The sequence below is a fragment of the Oryzias latipes genome, chromosome 14 (genome assembly GCF_002234675.1).
Source record: "Oryzias latipes chromosome 14, ASM223467v1".
NCBI classification, from domain to species: domain Eukaryota; kingdom Metazoa; phylum Chordata; class Actinopteri; order Beloniformes; family Adrianichthyidae; genus Oryzias; species Oryzias latipes.
Genome location: NC_019872.2, coordinates 4,407,911 through 4,428,503, shown reverse-complemented (window position 1 = coordinate 4,428,503; position 20,593 = coordinate 4,407,911).

Sequence of the window (20,593 nt, the reverse complement as noted above, 5' to 3'; positions counted from 1 at the left end):
ATTGACAGAAATATCTCAAATAAATCTGTCTTCATTATATGTACCAGTACATAATTTTGACATTTTTCCTTTCTTGAAACTATAGTCTTTTGTAGCACAGCACTGAACAAACAAGTGTTTCAGAGTTATGTTTGAAATTTCATTAAAGACTGAGACCCAAGGAACATTAAAAACAAAGAAAGTTGAAAAAGGAGCATATAGTTTTATCAACTTCATGATGAACAGGCTCTTTACAATGAAAATTGTTTTATGCTGACAAACATAGAACATTCTATTAATGCATTATTGCAAAACAGTTCAGGTCTTTTTCTACCTGGAAACAACCACACAGGCATCCTTAAGGTGAACACTTATTCAAATTCCTCAACCCATCTCTGTGCCTCAGAAGTGCTCAGATCCATACTATTGATAAATGCAAACCAGGGCTATTCATAAAACCAACAGCTTTTTGCGCACAGTGGAGCCAATCTCCTCCTGCTGTAGGCGTACCCCGAGCAGAGCATCAATCACACCTAAATGGTCCAAATATGAATTAACCATCAAGAGCTTCACTGAGATGACAGGCTGTGCATAGAATTTCAAATGGAGCCCGGTGTCCACGGCAAAAAACACGTCTGGACAAACTTTACAACAGCACAAAGCTCCTCAACGGCCTCAGCCGTCATCATTATCTCAGAAGTGTTTGTGCTAGCAGCATACATCAGAAACATAATATCATCTCCGTCTCAGCCTTAAAGGCACTGAGGCATGTGTCAGCACTAAAAGGTCTATTTCACATAGGTGCACCCCCAGAGACCCAAAGTCCAGGAGATAGAGCCATAAGTCTTCTTTATGGGCCTTTCCTCTGGCTCACTGCAGCCAGAGTCCACACATACATACTGTATACATCCCCATGTCACTACCACTGCAGATGTGGACAAAATCATTTCTACCTTCCTACAAGTAAAGCACAAAAAAGTTAAATTACAGGTATTAGAAATATGTAATATTATTAGCAGTTTAACTATATAGCCTTGTTTCCACTGAGCAGTCCAGTCCGGTCCGGTTTAGAATGGTCCAGGCAATTCAGGTGTGTCTTTCCACTCCAAGTTGGACCGTCATGATGTATGTTGGATGAAGCTAATGATGGAGGTCATCCAACAGCTCATTTTTTCCGCTTGGCTTTTGGTACTTTGTATAAACAAAGCATTTAATGTCACATGAAAGAATATTGCGGGCGCCAAGGAGGAATACGGCCACTTTCTTGGCGCTTTATGTTGTCGTAATGAGCTTGAGCCAATTGAAGGGTTTCAACAGTAGTTATGCCCTAAATGGGTCATTCCATTTTTTTATGGGCCTTTTGAAAAAACACTGTCAAAAAGGAGATAGTGTAACCTCCATTTCTAAAGTAACAGTGAGATCATATTAAAAGGGCACAAACTGCTGTCATACCAAAATAAAAGTTAATTGCCTGACGCTGCTTTCAGGCCTTGAAGATGATGCTCATTCATTTAGCCTTAAATTCTGTTCTTTATACTTCTTGTTTTTCCGTGTGAATGTTTGTATGCAGCATACAGGCTGTAAAAACTGAACTTCCCTTAGGAATGAATTAAATTTATTGAAGGGAACTCTTCTTTTACAGCTCTTTCCAAGATTTTTCCTCTCTGACCAATGCTTCCACACACCCCCGCTTTGTTTGAGACACTCCCTCAACACGCCTGCTCTTTTGAAAACCTCTTCAATTGAATTCCTTCAAAATTGTCAAGTAGATGGATGTCTGATTTGCTATCACCACTTCCTTCTCTTCTTGTCTCTTCATCGTGAAATCACTGACCTGTGGCCAGATAAATCTAACATCACCCTGAAGCTACAGATTCACTGGGCATGTGACGTGCATTCAAGAAAGAGCTAAACGCAGGTTCTTGAATGGGCAATTGGCACATGGTGTTCACACTAGACAAGCAGGGAGGGGCTTTTTCTTTCTAATTTTTTCAACAGTTGGAAGAGGCTTGGTGCGAAATGTCAAAGCGTTCCAAAATTAAAAAACTTGCTCCAGGCTTCTGCTTTCACAGCTCTGGTCCGATAAATAACAGACTTGGTGTCGTATCATTCATTCCGGGTAAAAAATATAATTATACATTTTTCCTTCACGATCAATTTTCAAATGGTTGGCACTTCAGTGACCTAAATGGGACACCATTCATATGTCACTGTCAAATCCGAGTCCATGATTGGTCAAAGTTATACCTCGCTTAACTAGCAACACACAATCAATGGCCGCTCGTTTACGTGTAGCTATGCTTGAACGCAAGAGTTTTGATAGCCGAAGCCCAAAAATGTTTATTTTTGTGCGTTTACATAGACTTTTCATTGGAAGTGATCGCTTAAATGAGTGTTGCTGAGGGCGTTTTTGAACCTAGCTTTAGGATTCTGAACAGCAAAAATGAACCCTGAAGTGGGTCAGGCACACAGTTAGGTGGGACAAAGTAAATTCTGTTAAACCCAAATAGGGGCTCCCACATGCCTATCAAAATAACAAGCTCCTCTAATTATTTTAATCAAATCAAAACAGCTAATCGAAAAGTAACTCTTTTAAAACCTTTTATTTGGCTCTGGTAAACCAGAATTTTTAACCAGAAACCAGAAATGACACCTGTCCCCCACGCCTAAAAGAGGAACTGCAACATTTGGGACATCGGGGTGTGGTGCAACCTGGAATTTGGAAACAGAAGGTCAGGCTTAGTTTAATTTTGCCTTGTGTCTTAGCCCAGATTGTGTCTTTTAAATTGCATTGTCAGTAGCTTAGTTGTCAAACAATAATTTGCTTTAGGAACACAAGTCCTCTAATTATTTCAGTGTCACTCTTAGGCTCTTGGGCGGCCGTGGTGCAGCCACGACCCATGATCGTAAGATTGCAGGTTCGATTCCCGCCTTCCACGCCCATGTGTCAAAGTGTCCTTGGGCAAGACACTGAACCCCAACTTGCCTCTGGTGGGAGGTTGGCGCCAGTGTTTGGCAGCGGAGCCGCCGCCAGTGTGTGAATGTGTGTGTGCATGGGTGAATAGGACTGTGACTGTAAAGCGCTTTGGGCCTTCGTAAGAAGGTAGAAAGCGCTATATAAGTATATATAAGTATAGTAAGTACACGCCATTTACCATTTAGTCCTGCTTTGTTGGAATATTGACACTATTCGTCAAGTTCATTCATTTCAATACCTTTTTTTGATTCAGTACCACATTTACAATTGAACAAATGCATTGGATTTTCATTTTTTCTTAATAATATTTTAGGTTTAAACTCATGTGTTCCATAACTTCAATCCAACTTTTGTGCGGTCTTTGTCTATTTTGTAACAGCAACATTTTTTAAGGAAAAAAAGTATATATTCTTCAGTTCTTCGCAGCTTTCAGCAAAATGCCTACCAAAGTATTTTCCACCTAACCACTGGTAAAATAGCTAAATAATCAGCAAACAGCTACAAAAAAGAATCAAACCAAAAGCCTTGTCACTGCACCATGCTGCTAATTTTTTTACACAGTTTGGTGAAAAAAAAAACAATTTTAGAAGAGCCATTACTTATGAAACTGTGCAACAAAGCCATGTAGCTGTTAGCTTTGTAAACAGTGGCTTTGTGTCAAAGCGGCTTAAATGGAGACTTTTAAAGTTAAGAGCTGAAGCAAACTCGCACACACTTCTACGGGGCACCAGAATATGCATCTAAACGTGATGTAAATGCAGCTGCAAGAATATTTCTCCGAGAACATACTGGCACACATAAAAGGAAGATCCACTTACACAAACAAATCCCACAAATAACTTCACTGTATCCTGCACTCAACTGAGTAAGGCTGTCAGAGAAAGCTGCGCTGTATCAGCTGCTTCATGCTCAAAGAAATGGAAGGAGTTAGAGCAGATAAACAGTATTATTTTTTTTTCCTCCAACCAAAAGTCATCTGTTAAGCTCACATAAAGACTTCTGAGTCCGTATGATGGTTACTTTCACTCGTGTGCTAATACTCACAGAGATATGTGCACAGACACACTGTGGCATTTGCAGAGGACTACATTCTGGTCCCACCTCTGTCAACACATACCCATTCTTTGTATAATAATCTTTGTTTCTCCATTCCTTCCTGCCCTGGACCAATTTGATGGCAACACTGCCGCCAGGTTCCCCAGATGACCATTGAGATAGAGGTAACAGATGAAAGCAGCAGTAAGACGCTGGCAGTAAAGGGGCTCCAGCTTCAGCTTACAGCTCATTTTTCTCACTGATGGCTGCGCTGCCCTGCCCTCTGACACCTGCAGGAGTGAGCTTCTTGGAAGAACTGTCAGTGTTGGATATGGTCAGATATTCACTGTCATAGATGTTTGTGAACGTCATGATTTCACACAAAAATATGAAAATACACATAGTATTTCCAGAAGAAATTTTTTTTTTAAGTTTGAATTTGTAAAAATGTGAAAGATGCCTATCAGGAATAAGTCACCAGAATAATCTAGCATCATTTCAGTGTTATTCTAAAGCTTGTCTTCCAGAATTGATCAAATCTAATGAATGAAAACAAAATCTATCCGGCCATGTGAAGTCCTTTTTAAGAAACATTGCTATGAAATGGCCCGTCCAAAACAGCACAAAAACACAACAACAAAGTAGTAGTAAAATGACAATACAGAGTAACAAAGAAGCAGACTGTAACCCTTTAACTCTGGAGTTTTAGCTCCAGTGTCAATGGTCTTTGAATTATCGTAACTCTTCAAGGATTTACACATAATTCCAAAGAAGTCTGGAGCTGAGAAAAACAGCTTTGCACGGATATACAACACTTTACAGTCAGTCAGTGGCCACATTTAACAAAAAGTCGATGTAAATGCACGTTTTGGGCTTTCCCGTTCAAGATGCGTACTCAAGTCTTGAACTCGCACACTCACAAGTTTTTAAGACGATTTTCGGACTTAAAACATGTAACCATTGAAGTGTGTTGCCAGCAAACCAGGTCAAATTTTGACCAATCAGGGACTTGGAAACTCACCAAACTTGTGGCTGTTTTTTCTGGTGAACCCAGACACAGAGACGAGTCTTACAATGTCTACATTTGTTTTATAGATAGTGATAGACCAAGGCTACACTCCTAACATCATCGTGACCCTTGTGCTATCCTAGGCACTTTACCATTGGGAGTTGGGTCATCTAGACCCACTAGACAGTGCTCTGAACCTTTTTTCTTCAATGATTTGTGATCTTCACTGGTGTCCATGGATTATATGAAATCTTTCCACCTTTATCCACCTTTGTCATGGTAGGGAGAACAGGTCAAAATAAGGGTGGGGTCATCTAAAATAGCACAAGGGATAATCCATATCTGCCATTTCGAGGATGCTAACAATGAACTGAACCATTTCCATTTTGTGCTCAGTTCGAGAGATTTGCACCTCTTCAACTTCAAACCAAGCCTCTTCCAAGTGTATGATGCGGATATGCCCTAGTATACAGTTAGTAGAAAAAGAAAAAAGCCCCTCCCCACTTGTTTAGTGTGAACACTGTGGGGTGAACATGCATTTAGTGCGTTCTTGAACGTGTACCAAATACTCTGTGTGTATATAGTTTAAACAATAATTAGGGTAAAGCCTGAAATGTTTTCCTTTCACATCAGATTGGAAATTGTTTTAGTTACTCAGAAGGTAATGATTCAGTGGGAAACAGGTTAAGACATGGAGTGCTCCTCCAGAAAACTCCTGACACCTGGGATTAACCACTCCATATCTGATGTTTGCTTTATGTAAACGTGTTTTAGATTAACACATGGACATGGCCTTACTCATCTGTTTAAGCCCTAAAGATATTTTTTAGATGGCATTGGACAAGACTACTTTCATCTTTTTTAACAGTGCTGCTAAACATTGCGAGGTCAAAAACAATTTCAGGATACTCTTCTTTATTTATATATATATTTTTTCAGTGCTTTTGCATATTTGCAAGCACAGCAGTCATTAACCTAGAAAAGTAATAAATCCTCATACATAATCCTCCCGCACTTCTGCTTTTTTTAGGCTTGTTTGTCTAATGATTAAACCCTTACTGGTCACTTCCAGCAGTGGTTAAGCTGTTTAACTACCACTTTGTGCACAAGTTAAAAAGGTTATTTTTATCTGTCAAAAGATAAATGTTGTGGTCATGTTCTAGACAAGATATTTGATGTACAGAATAACAATGGTAAGATCTGAAGTACTCTGGGAAATAATTACAAGTTCAACTCAATTTCAATTCGATTGTATTTGTATAGCCCAAATTCACAGCAACAGTCGTCTCAATGGGCTTCGTACCGGTTCTGCTATTTTTTTCATTTTGTTTTCTTCGCTGCTTTAAATAACATCATTGGACTTTTTACTGAAAGGTCAATGAATAATTTACCTGTTTTTGTACAGTTTCTGTTGTAGAAATGTCACAAATAGTGTTATTGTACATAAAGAAAACCATTTCATTTTTACTGGAATCTAGAGCTGCGCAACACGGCCAAATTTATTTTTTTATTTTAATACATTTTTTCTCCCTGCTTTTACTTTCTTTAACAAAAATGGAAAATGATGGAATATATTTAACAATGGCTATTTTATTTTAACATCTCCTTCGGGAATGTGCTTTAACACAAAGTTCAACTAAACACAAGCTGTGAAAATGTTTGCAGATCAATGGAGCAGATGTTTTTTTTTCCTCAGCCTCGCAGAAGTAGCTTCTCTTTTCTTGCTGCTGTTTTCACATCTGCTATTTGCGAGAGACCGATGGACTGACTTTACTCAGAACAACAGAAGCGCAAGAAAGCAAAAATAAATCCTCTAAAACAACAAATTCGAATAATTCTATTAAATCGATTTATCATGCAGCCCTCCTGGAATCTGCAAAGAAAGAAAACAAAAATGACATTTAGCCTTCACAGATAAGCCTTTAGCAAATATATGTATATGGTGGTGAAATAAATACATCTATGTGTGTGCATGTGCTAACTGAGGCTCCTCAGCCAGCAACCACAACAGGGTCTCCAACAGGATTCCAAGTCTTAATGTTGTCTATGTTCCCATTATTTGTAATTGTAATTATCCATGTGGGACGTGTGGCCTGCAGGGTTTTTTATATATAAAAGAAAAAAAAAAATAGATCATCCCTCACAGCAGGACATTACATGCTCGAGGATTAAAAGACAAACTGATATTTAAATAATCTCAACACACAGTATCCTTCCATATTTTTCTGTCAACATCCCACATTATGTCCTTTTGTAGAGAAACTTGGTATATAAAGAGTAAATAATCAGCAAGTGACAAACAATAAGAAATACTAACACGTTATGTCAGACTTATATTAAGATTTTTTCCCTCTAAAACTATAGAAACTCCAGTTGAATGCCTTTCCTTGACCTAAATCTATCAAAAACCAAATGATTCTGCAATGTCAGTTGACACAAACATATGCTCACAAGTAGGCTACATTTTTAGACTAGTCAAATCACAACCAACAACCCATTAAAAGGACATGAAACATTCACTTAGAACCACCAAGCTACTTGACATTTAAAGCAGCAGTTAAAGGCCGACTGTCCCTGGTTCTCTTGCAGTTTGTCAGTCAGTGGCTCCTTTGGGTTTGTGTCAGATCAAGATCTTCTCTAATGAGCTCTGACCAGCGCACATAGTATTCCATTCAGTAGTTCAAAGACACAGCACATAGATATGCCTGATATTTCCTTTCAGTTTTCTGGAAGCTCTGATCTCTTAATTATCTCCCTCATCAAATATGCCTCCCTCATAATGGCAGCAGAAGAAAGCCATAAGGCCATTGAAGAGTTTTTAAGATGACAGACCACTTGGGTCTGTCATCTGCAATATCTTATATCTAGTGTAGAATTTTAGCATCGATGAGAATAACAAAAATGGTAGCAAAGAATCAAAAGAATAATTAAAAATGTGCCAAAGGAAAATATTTGAAAAATGAAATGCCCCAACATAACACAGATAGTTCAATGGTATATTGCCAACAGTCGCGAATAGGCCCCAATCGGATCAATGAGCATGATCACACCAGTCATGTCTGTTTGTAAGGCAGCCCAGTTAATTGTGTAAAATTAACTTTGGTCCCTCCAAATAAACTGGCAATAGAATTTATTTCTTTAAAATAGGAACCAATAACAGACAATCATCTTTAATGTTTTAATGTTTTTTACACTTTTAGGAGTTCTGTAATTAACTTTTCTCTGTAACACTCCTGATGTTCATTTACAATTGAAAGCTTTAACCAGTTGAACTAAGAGAAGGGTAAATTCAGCAGGAGTTTCTGAGAGGGATTATAAACAACTGGTGTTCCTGCTGAAGCACAGAGCTTAAATGATATTGTAGATGTGATCTCTGTTCATTAAGGTTGGATGAAAGCCAGCTACACAAAGGAAATGGTTTTTGCAATGATCCTCATTAGATGTTGTCTCTTGCTTGGTCTAATAAATATAATAATAACAAAAGCTGTTTCTCCGCTTGGATACATTTTTCATCACTGGAGGACCCCGTGGATGGTGATAGCAGCACAGCAACCATGCGTTGGTTCTATTTTATTTAAAGCATAGTGCACTTTTGGTCAATCAAAGCTCATAGGATTCATAAGTGAGATACAAATGAAGGGAAAGTGAAGAAATAAAATCTGCATGTTGGAAATGCTTTGAAAGCAGAAATTTTTTGACAACCTTTAATTGTGGTAAAGTATACTTGAGCGCTTAAAATACATAAAACGTCCATCCTCTAAAGGCAAGATAAGACTAAATGTTAAACTTAGATGTGAAAAAATGGTTAAATATGGTTCTTAAAGTGGAGTTTTCCCTTTTTGCCACTGCTCTTTGAAGAGGTTGACTGTTTTTAACATTACAGAGCACTGCTGACGCAGCATTTCATGGTTTGTGAAAGTAACACTTTTAGGTTGCTAGAAACCCGAAGACAAAGCCCAATAAAAAAAAATAAAAAAATACCCAAGTTGGTTAACATGCTAAGAAGTTAAGAGAAAATAACAAGTATAAATGTATTATTATGTCCAGACATGGTTTAGGATTTCACCAGTTCTGAGCTACAGCAGAGAGTAAATATGGTTGTATGGATCCTTTGGGGCTTATTACCATTTGGGACAATGGCATGCAAAATCAACCAAATGTTACAGAAAGGTATTTTCAGGTTTGTTACTTTTCACTCAGTAAATATGCTTTTGTAAAACCTTTGGTTCCACAACTACCTTGAAGACTCCTACCTGTTGTTTCAGCAAGAAGAAGCACTTTTAAATAATTCTGATAGCTGAAATTTGGATCTCAGCAGTCACAGATTTGCATCCCAAATTTGGATTTTGAATTTCATAACTACATATTATTGCTAAAATACCCTGTAAATTACAATGGAACTTAGAAAGTGAGGGCTTCGATATTAAATATGAACTGCAAGCACGGTTGACAGGAACAGAAAATAAATTAATCGCAAACGTTTTTTTACAATTCACCAGAAGACGGCAGCTCTGCGGTCACACTCAAATACCCCAAACCTGCTAAATCCGGACTGCATGTATGAAAACATGATGAGCGTTGTTAGCAAATCAGCAATGAAATGAAGCAGCAATTTCAAAACTAAAATCGAAAGTTTTTTTAAAGCAAAATTAGAATATTTCCACAATGTGAATATGTGTGTATCAGTGAATGGTACTTCAGACTTTGAGGCACCTTGGGCCTTAGATAGATAAGCACTATTTAAAGACCCATTTCAATCATCTTTTGATCTATTGTAAAAATGTTCCCAACAATTTTTAAGTACGATTATGCAATTTTTAGCCAAAATCCAAAAACAAGTGTCGTTTTCTAGGACGTTTCTGCAGAGCGGCAGTAGTTCAAATTCCCCTCTGAGTAGTATGCGTCGAGCAACCCTGTTCCCCTTCTCCTCCCCCTAGCTCAGCTTAAGGGAGAGAGCTAGTGAAACGACCCGGCGTGATTTCTACATCACAAGTACGATCTTTTCTAAACATTTCATTTGTATAAAGAAATAACTCAGAAATTGAGTTTTTAGCTTAAATTTCTTTATATAGATGTCCTCCATCATTGTACAAATGCCACAAGAACATGTTAAAAACACAGTTCTCATCATGGGTCTTTAAGTATGCCAGTTTAGGAAAAAGTTACATTTAAACCTGACCTTTTAAAATAATTTCAGAGGCACAAAAACTGCTCCGTATATTTAGCTGTTTGACAATATTTAAAATGAGTCAGACTTTAAGCCACAAAGGTTATTTAAAAATCCCACAGATCGTGCACTTTAAAGAGCCTATTCCATGCAAAATCAGCTTTTTCAGCTTTTAAATGTGGTATAATATTTATTCCTCACTATAAGCAACCCCAAAGTGGTATTTTAATCCATTCAAACGTTTCTGAACAAAAACCTGCACCTCAGCCCCACCCCCAGGCGAATACAAAACACCCACTTTCTTTACGGAGCTAGCAGTGATCGGCAGAACGCTTTCCTTTTACATGCATTATATGCACATTCATGTTTGCAAAAGTATGGATGTAGTTTTTTTTCTTGGGCGAAACGCAGACACGCTGCCGAGGCCTGCAGATGTCATGAAATGGGCGGGACCCACACAGAGCGAAAGGCGTTGCATCAGAGGTCACGTCGTGCTACTAATAATAAACGATTCGATTTATCTGCACTTTTCTAGACGCTCAAAGTGCTTCCAGTGTGTCCATTATTCCTTCACTCCTCATGTATACTTGGTGATGGTGGAGGCATGGCTGCCAGCTGCCCCTCTGACCATCACCGGGACATTCATACATATTCACACACCAGTGGAGCCACACTGGAGGCAGGGAGGGTGAAGTGTCTTGCCCAAGGACACAACGACAGTTGACTGGGAGCAGGAATCGAACTGCCGACCCTTCGATCATTGGACGACCTGCTCACCCTCCTGAGTCACTGCCAGGTTTAATGAGTGTGATACATATTTGGAAAATACTGTACATGCACTTATGAACCCTGATGTTTTGCACATCTGAATCTTTTTTTTTGCTTTTTGTTTTGAATTTGAAATTTTTCAAATTTATGTTATCTGTTAAGAAGTGAAAATCATTGTTACAGTCTATTTCTAAAAGTTGATATTTGATAATTGCGAAACATCTGGTTGAAAAGCTGGTCCTCAAATACATTTACCTTAGCAAATCTGGCAGTACTTGCAAAAGGTTTGGACTTCATCAGTTAAGAAGATCAATCTGTTCCCACAACTCACTAACTTGGTCCCTTTAAAAGAGATTATATGGCGTCAAATTTCTTTCATCAATTTGTCCAATGGCAGAAATTTAACAACATAAGATTAACACCACATTTCCAGATCTTTATTTGACTCCTACTTTACAATAATTGTATAGAAGATACAGTATGTTAAGCTTAACGGTTTCATTCAATTTTAACGCTATATCAGCCGTTTAAAAGTGTAGAAATTCTAATTCTGATCCTGATTCTAAAAGTAGACTTAGGCTGGAGGGAAATACAGCACACAGACAGAAAAAAAAAAGATTCAACACATTGCAGTTATGTTGAATCTTTAAGAAAACAAAAGCATGAATACAGCTGGTGACTATTCAAACTCCATTTTTTTTTTTTTCCCCACCAACCATTCACCCAATTAGTTTTATTACCAGCATAACCCTTGTGCTATCCTAGGCATTTTAACGTTGGGAGTTGGGTCATCTAGACCCACTAGACAGTGCTCTGAACCTTTTTTCTTCAATGATTTGTGATCTTCACTGGTGTCCATGTATTACATGAAATCTTTCCACCTTTATCCACCTTTGTCATGGTAGGGAGAACATGTCAATGTAAGGGTGGGGTCATCTAAGATAGCACAAAGGTAAAAAATTTGACTGAACTGTAAACAACTCAGGTGAGAAAGTAAAAAAAATCCCCATAAACAGCTCACCTGTTAATTGGGAGGTTCAAGAAAAACTTTTTGTTTTTCCATTAAAACAACAAAGAGAATGTAATATGTAAATGTAATCTTCATACTGCACAGGCTGATCACACATTCATGTGTAGCTGATGATATAATAGGAGAGGATTAGATTACAATATTCAACACTTCTCCAAATATTACTACAGCTTTTCTATTTGGGCTAATTACGATTTTTGTATTTCCACATGAACAGACTCTCCGACTCTCTGGATCTTACGGTGGCCGAGAGGTGCAAGACACACTTACATTTAAGAAACAGCAACAGCAAATACTGAAACACAACAGCAAATCATGAAACACAACAGCAAATCACGAAACACAACAGCAAATCACGAAACACAACAGCAAATCATGAAACACAACAGCAAATCATGAAACACAACAGCAAATCCTGAAACACAACAGCAAATCATGAAACACAACAGCAAATCCTGAAACACAACAGCAAATCCTGAAACACAACAGCAAATACTGAAACACAACAGCAAATCATGAACCACAACAGCAAATCACGAAACACAACAGCAAATCACGAAACACAACAGCAAATCACGAAACACAACAGCAAATCATGAAACACAACAGCAAATCATGAAACACAACAGCAAATCCTGAAACACAACAGCAAATACTGCAACACAACAGCAAATCATGAAACACAACAGCAAATACTGAAACACAACAGCAAATCATGAAACACAACAGCAAATCATGAAACACAACAGCAAATCCTGAAACACAACAGCAAATCACGAAACACAACAGCAAATACTGAAACACAACAGCAAATCATGAAACACAACAGCAAATCCTGAAACACAACAGCAAATACTGAAACACAACAGCAAATCATGAAATCATGAAATCATGTGTTTCGTGATTTGCTGTTGTGTTTCGTGATTTGCTGTTGTGTTTCGTGATTTGCTGTTGTGTTTCGTGATTTGCTATTGTTTTTCGTGATTTGCTGTTGTGTTTCATGATTTGCCATTGTGTTTCAGTATTTGCTGTTGTGTTTCATGATTTGCCATTGTGTTTCAGTATTTGCTGTTGTGTTTTGTGATTTGCAGTTGTGTTTCGTGATTTGCTGTTGTGTTTCATGATTTACTGTTGTGTTTCAGTATTTGCTGTTGTGTTTCGTGATTTGTTCCTTTGTACTGGGATTTGAGGTTGCTGTATCTTAAATGTAAGCGTGTCTTGCACCTCTCGGCCACCGTAGGATCTGGTGGGAAAACCATTTTAACTTTTTGAACAGCGATCAATAGCTGAATAACATTTAAATAATCTTTAAATGCTGCCGCTCCATAAACATGGATGTTCAGAAAATGTTGACTTGCATTTGCAACTTCGTTCACAAATTTGTTGACAAGCCCAGAACAGTAGCATTTGGCTGTTGTTCTAATATTGATCATTCTTTTGAGTAAATAATTAACTACCAATTCTGTCCAAGTGGCAGAAAGCGCAGTGATGATAGGATTGCTAAAAAAATGGCAAAGAACGGAAAAATATTCCCAGAAGTCCTATTGAACTGCCATTATGGGTGGGTATGGGCCATCTATTGACGCAAAATGGGCAAATCTCTACACAGCACGCAGGTGGGCCGTTTACATTTTCAAAGGCCCTATTTTATAAAAAATCCACTTTTTGAGCTTTTTAGTGTATTATACTATATAGTGTATTACTATAAACAACCCTTAAGCTGTGTTTTGATCCGTTCACGGATCTCTGAGTATTTCCCTAAAAGCCTGCTCTCTGCTCACTTTCCCACTTTCTCTGCGAAGCTAGCGGTGATCGGCAAAATTGTTTTCATTTTATATGCACAGCATGCATCTTTGCAAAAGTTTGGATGTTGTTTGTTTTCATGGGCGAAACACCAAGGTTGACGAAATAGGTTGATGAAACGTCAGGACCCATGAAGCAAAAGCTGGTACTTCAAAGAACGATTTGTCTTTTTTCTGGGTAGGAAAATGAGCGGTGAAAATACCTTGTATTTCATTAAAAAATTGTTCTTTAGTGTGCGAAAAAAAAAATCATATACAGTATATGGATGTAGTTTAATCTGAAAGACTCAAGAAAAGCATGATATAGGCCCTTTAACCCTTGAATATCACTACATGTTTTGTTTGGGAACTATTTTGTGCAGCGCAACGTTACGTGTCTGTATAAACAAAGGTGGAGCCTCCTGCCCCGCGTTCTTCATGGGTGTCAGGGTTCACGGCTACCGGAAAGGTGACAAAGTGTCTGCAGTCTGTTTATTACTGGACAATAACTAATATTCTGAGAAGATGTTTGTACCAGAGAGCACAGGTGAAACTCGCGTGCAGCTAGAGAGCGGTCCACTGCAGAAGAATCAACAGGCAGGAATCAACACAGTCAATCTACAACACCTATATAGTTAGTTCATTAGTTAGATAGGTAGTAGTTAGTTGTTACTGTTATTTGTTAATAAAGAATACTACATTGTAATTTATTTCTGATGCGGCCGCCGGGGGATTTGGGTTTTTTTTGGGGGGTGGGGGCCTGCGGTTAACCGCGACACCGCGCCCCCTGGTGGTTCATCACCGCGGTGATAAAAAAATCCGACACGTCACAGCTTTACCGCGAGAGCATAAAAGTTTTTAATTTCTTAAAATAAAAATTGGTGTGTATGTATTCATATCTAGGGGGAATTGGACTTGAAATATCGGATTGGGCAACTAAACATTAGGACTTAAACACTGTCCATATAACCTAACCTGACAGAATCAAATGTAAAAGGATTTATGCTAGAGCAACAAGCAAACATAAGTTTCTATGCAACTGTAATTGTCACTTTAAAAAGTTATAATAAATAAACAATGAGTTATTTAACATTAAGGAGTAGTCACATTTATTTTTCATTACATTTAGTTACACGTAGAAGTTACATCTGGCCCTTCGAGGACAGCCACTATTCTGATGTGGCCCTCGGTTAAAATGAGTTTGACACCCCTGCTCTACGGCCCCAGACTGTCAAAAAACCTGCAGCACCCGCACGGGTCAACCCCCTATGCGGTTGACCAAGGCATCCAGTTGTGTTATTGAGGCTTTATCGCCAAAGACTAACTGTAAGGTAAGTTTTAGTATTTCTTTGTCAAGCCTGCATATTCATTCATATTAATTGTGAAAAGTTTTATAAAAACCCATTTTCAGAGGAATCTACCCCCTCCTCTCTTACATTTACACACAAAAACTCTCTTCGAATCAAATTTTTCCACCATTTATATTTCTCCCTCAATTAATGAAGCACATTTAATAGGTTAACTTCCTACAAGATCAGCACTTCCACTTGCACTGTAGTAGTCTGTCACTGATGGGGAAGGAGCAAATGTGCAGTCACTGTATTATTCACTGTGTTGTAAAACGAGAGATTTCTTCAAACATTGCTGATTGGTCATTCTCTCCAAATGACCCTCTGTCCTTTAAGGTTGGCTGGGTGTCTCCATCACTGAAAATACTAACAAGCCCGATTTTTGGTTCTTCTTTTGTTTTAGGGCTTTGATAATGCCCCTTTTTTCCTTGCTGTTATCAAGATTCTGAGAGATTGGGTCTACACAAATCCATCCTCTGACTACACAGCGGGCAAAATAAACAGAGGCAGACTGAAGCACCTTCAAAAGCTTAGAGACGGAAGAGGAGCTCCCCTTTTCTTTGTGTCGTCCTCCATTATTGAAAGTGTACAATTCAATCAAGAGGTGGGGGTTGCAAGTTCATAATGCACCACAAGAAGGAACAGTGTCTGCGTTTCAGCTGCATGTCCTCATCCTTTCCTCTGGGGAGGAAAAAACACCAGAGGACAACAGCAGAGGAAGCTCTTTAAATCTAACACTAGTTACTTGGGGTTTATTGGAATTTGGACAAAAGGCTGTCTGAAAGGTTATTTGACCACCTATCGTGCCCTCACCTAAGCGCCGTCTGCTCAAAATCAGGCCTGTGTGCGGTGTCATATAAAAAGAAAACCTGGGAGTCGGAGGAAATTGGTGGTTTAACTAGAATTGGAACTCACACATTTTGTGAGGACAGTGATATTCACACCGGCCACAAAAATTTCAAATAAAATAAAAAAAAGAAAGCCGTTCGTCCTCTTGCCAGAAGGATTCATGAACTACAGAGGCAATCAATTGGACAGCCTCTCCACTTTCCCAAACCACCCAGAGAAAGTCTTTTTTCTGGAGAAAAAAAAATGACAGAACTGGTGGTTTCCTATTCACAATATACTGTGAAAAACACAAGTTGCCTGCTGCATCTTTCAATTAGTGGTACATATCAAACGATTACTTGAACAAGATAAGTGGGCAATTGCATTGGATAGAAAATTGTTAAAATTAATTAATTTATTATATTTTATTTTACTTTTGAACATATCCAAAAGGGGGGTTGTTTCTAACATGTAATGTTATATTAGAATTTTACCTAACTTGGCCTTTGATATTCCATAATTTTATAAATGTTAGTATAATCCTATAAACTGGCTTTGTTTTCAACTTTCAGCAGCTCTCACCCAATGATTTGCTAATGCAATTCGAGCCTCAGTTTAATTGTTTTTCCTGTCTTGACTAGACTTTCTACAATTGCCTGGATTTGTGTATTTGTGCCACTAAAATGTGAACGAAAGCCATGGTTTCAAAACCTAAATTTCCTGATCTGCAATCAAAATGTGCAGTTTTAAAGTAATATGTTCTCACGTGTGAAGGAGTAAATTAAATGTTTGCAAAACCATACTTCCTAAGTTCAAAGTCTGTCTTTCTTTTATTACAAAAGGTCTTTTTTGCATTTGCAACCGTCATAAACCTGGTTTATATCGTTTCATTTCACACAACTGTTTTATCAATCTCATTGTTGTGTTTTAAACTCTCAACTTAGTGTTACAAATGTGCCACCAAACCAGCCAATCACAGTCCAAGTAGATTCAAGGTGATTGGTCTGATTTCCTCCAGACCAATTTAAATGTTCCAACTTCCAGCAAATAGCAGAGAACTGGTCTAATTACAGTTCAGACAGCATCTGCTGAAATATGTATAAAGGGGAAACAAGACTACTTTTAACAAACTCTATAAGATAGTCATTAATCATGATTGCTTTATACAAAATTATATGACAGCAGTCAATGCCACTTTACTGAGTAAAAGAGGAAACTCATCTCTAGAAAGCAATAACATTAAGTCGTTTAGTTGTGATAAATGGTGAGACATTGAAACGCTCAGGATGGCGTTCATGTGCCAGCTCCCCATCTCTCTCACTCACTCTCAGCTGAAGTTGGGTTTATTTGTGGCGCAAAGCAGCCAGCTGGCTCTCTTGATACCAGACTACACCTGTGTCAGCTGCAGGGCTGAAACACATCTGTGTGGCCACTTTACACGGCAACAGGAGGCGGGAATAAGTCAAGCAGGTGAAACAGAGAGATAATGATCCCAGTAAACACTGACTTACAGTGAGTGAAAAGAGAAAAGATAAACAGCCCTCCTGACTCAAGAACAGTAAAAGAAGACTGAATGTGAATAAAATAAGTTTGGAGAGGTTTGTTAAGATTGAAAAGGAACAACGTCTTTGGAAATGGTTTTTTTTTTTCATTCCTGTATCTGTAAACTTTCCCACTAGCTTACAGTCCCTCACTCCCCTAACTTAACAGTTATGGTGCAACAAAAATGGAAAAATATGTATTCAATCCAATTCAAGATTGGATTGAATAAATACTTAGAAAATGAGTTTTAAGCTTATTTTTCTTAATATATGTCCTCTGCCATCGGAAAAACGCCACAAGTACATATAAAAACACACAAAAACTTCAATCAGAGTGTGTCACGGTGCCTGTCAGTTCACCTCCCCCCTCCTACAGCTCTCACCACCTTGCTGATTGGAACCAGCTGATCCTCATCTTCTCATCATCCTGCCGGTCTTCATGAGGGAGCTCTCACCAGAAGTCGACGCCAGTTTGTTATACTCACTCTGGTGCTTATGCTTGCCTTTTAGTCTCAGCTAAGTTAATCTTGTCTCTATACTTACCACGTCCTGTGCTCACCTTCAGGTTCCTACCTTGGTCACGCTGGTTCCCCCGCTCCACGCTGGTCCTGCCGTCCTCGGCAGCCACGCCTCGCTCCGAGCTGGTCTCCGCCATCCTCGGCGTCCACGCCTCGCTTCAAGCAGATCCCGCCGCCCTCGGCGTCCACGCCTCATCTCAAGCTGGTCCTGCTGTCCTCAGCGCCCAAGCCTCGCTCCCTCTGGATCCACGGTTCGACGCGTCCTCGTGTCGCCCCCCCCCCTTCGCCTGCATCACCTCAAGAAACACGAAGCTCAATCCACGGAGGAAATACATCCACGTCCCCTCAGAAACTTATTTACCTTTGGTAAAATAAATCCATTTAAAGTCATCCTTGCTGTGAGTTTTCTTCCGGGTTTCAGCATCTGTGTCTGCTACGTCTACGACGTCATGACAGAACAAACTGGAGCACCCATTGCCTCGCCAACTGCCTCCGCTCCGCTGTACCATCTGTTTCTCCCAATCTGGAGCCTGCCCCTGATGATATCGACCTCTCCAAGGTACCCCCATGTTACCATGATCTCAGGACTGTTTTCAGTAAGAGCAAGGCAGGGGCTCTACCTCCGCACCGACCTTATGATTGCTCCATCGAGCTATTAAACGGGGCCACTCTCCCCAAGGGACATTTATTCAATCTATCAGGTCCCGAAAAACTCTCCATGGAAAAGTACATCCATGAATCACTTTCCTCGGGCCACATTCGACCTTCCTCGTCCCCCGTTGGTGCAGGTTTTTTCTTTGTCCAAAAGAAAGATAAGACCCTTCGGCCATGCATCGATTACAGAGAATTAAATCAGATCACAGTTAAGAATAAATATTCTTTGCCTCTCATCAGTTCCGCCTTGGACACCGTTCAGGAAGTGTGTGTATTCACTAAATTGGATCTCCGTAACGCGTACCACCTAGTCCGTATGAAGGAGGGGGACGAATGGAAGACTGCTTTCAACACCCCCCTGGGGCATTTTGAATACCTGGTGATGCCCTTTGGGCTCACCAATGCTCCTGCAGTCTTCCAACACCTAGTTAATGACGTCCTCCGAGACTTCCTTAATAGGTTTGTCTTTGTCTATCTTGACGATATTCTCATTTATTCACCCAATCACGATCTCCACACCCACCATGTTTGTCAGGTCTTTGAGCGTCTTCTTGAAAATCAACTCTTTGTAAAGGCTGAAAAGTGCGAATTTCACGTTTCTACTGTTTCTTTTCTTGGGTTCATTATTGAGGCTGGCAACATCCGCCCAGATCCAGCCAAGGTTTCCGCTGTCGCCAACTGGGAACCTCCCGATTCACGTAAACAGTTGCAACATTTTCTCGGATTTGCCAATTTTTACCGTAGATCATACGCAACTACAGCAGTCTCGCCGCCCCACTCACTCAACTTACGTCCGTTAATAAACCTTTTGTTTGGAGCCCTGAGGCCCAGGCCGCCTTCGATAAACTCAAGGGGATGTTTATCTCAGCTCCCATCCTCATCCAACCAGACCCCCAACGTCAGTTTATCGTAGAGGTTGACGCCTCCGATACCGGAGTAGGAGCCGTCCTTTCCCAGCGTGAGGTTTCCTCTGGGAAACTTAAACCCCGCGCTTTCTTTTCACGCAAACTATCACCTGCGGAACGTAATTATGACGTTGGGTACCGCGAACTCCTTGCCATAAAATTAGCTCTGGAGGAATGGCGTCATTGGCTCGAGGGGGCGGAGCAACCGTTCATAGTTTGGACGGACCATAAAAATCTCGCTTACCTCCATTCCGCCAAACGCCTAAACTCCCGTCAGGCCCGCTGGTGCCTTTTTTTTGATCGGTTTTCATTCATCATTACTTATCGACCCGGTAGTAGGAACGTCAAACCTGACGCTTTGTCTCGCATCTACAGTAATCATGACCTAGAAGAGGCCGTTCCCATTATTCCGCCCACCTGCGTGGACGGAAATCTCACGTGGGACATCGAAACGCGGGTCCTGTAGGCTCAGGATGAGGAACCCGACCATCCTCCTCCCCCCGCTAACACTCTTTACGTGCCTTCCTCTCTGCGTTCGGACGTTCTGGTTTGGGGTCATACATCTCATATTTCTTGTCATGGGGGTGTCCAACGAACTCTCAGTCTCGTTAAGCGCAGGTTTTTCTGGCCTACCCTAGAACGGGATGTCAGGGAGTTTGTTGCTGCTTGTGATATTTGTGCCAGATCCAAATCTTCCAATTCGCCTCCGGCTGGTTTACTTCACCCTTTGCCCATCGCTACTCGCCCTTGGTCCCATATTGCCCTAGATTTTGTCACCGGGTTGCCTCCGTCTCAAGGCAACACCGTCATCCTTACCGTCGTTGATCTTTTCTCTAAGGCTGCTCAGTTCATTCCATTACCTAAACTCCCCACCGCCGCTGAAATGGCGGACATCCTGGTTCATCAGGTTTTCAGAAACCACGGGATCCCCAAGGACATAGTTTCTGACCGGGGACCTCAATTTGTGTCCCAGGTCTGGAGAACCTTGTGCTCCGCCCTAGGGGCTACCGTTAGTCTCTCCTCTGGTTATCACCCCCAGTCTAACGGCCAAG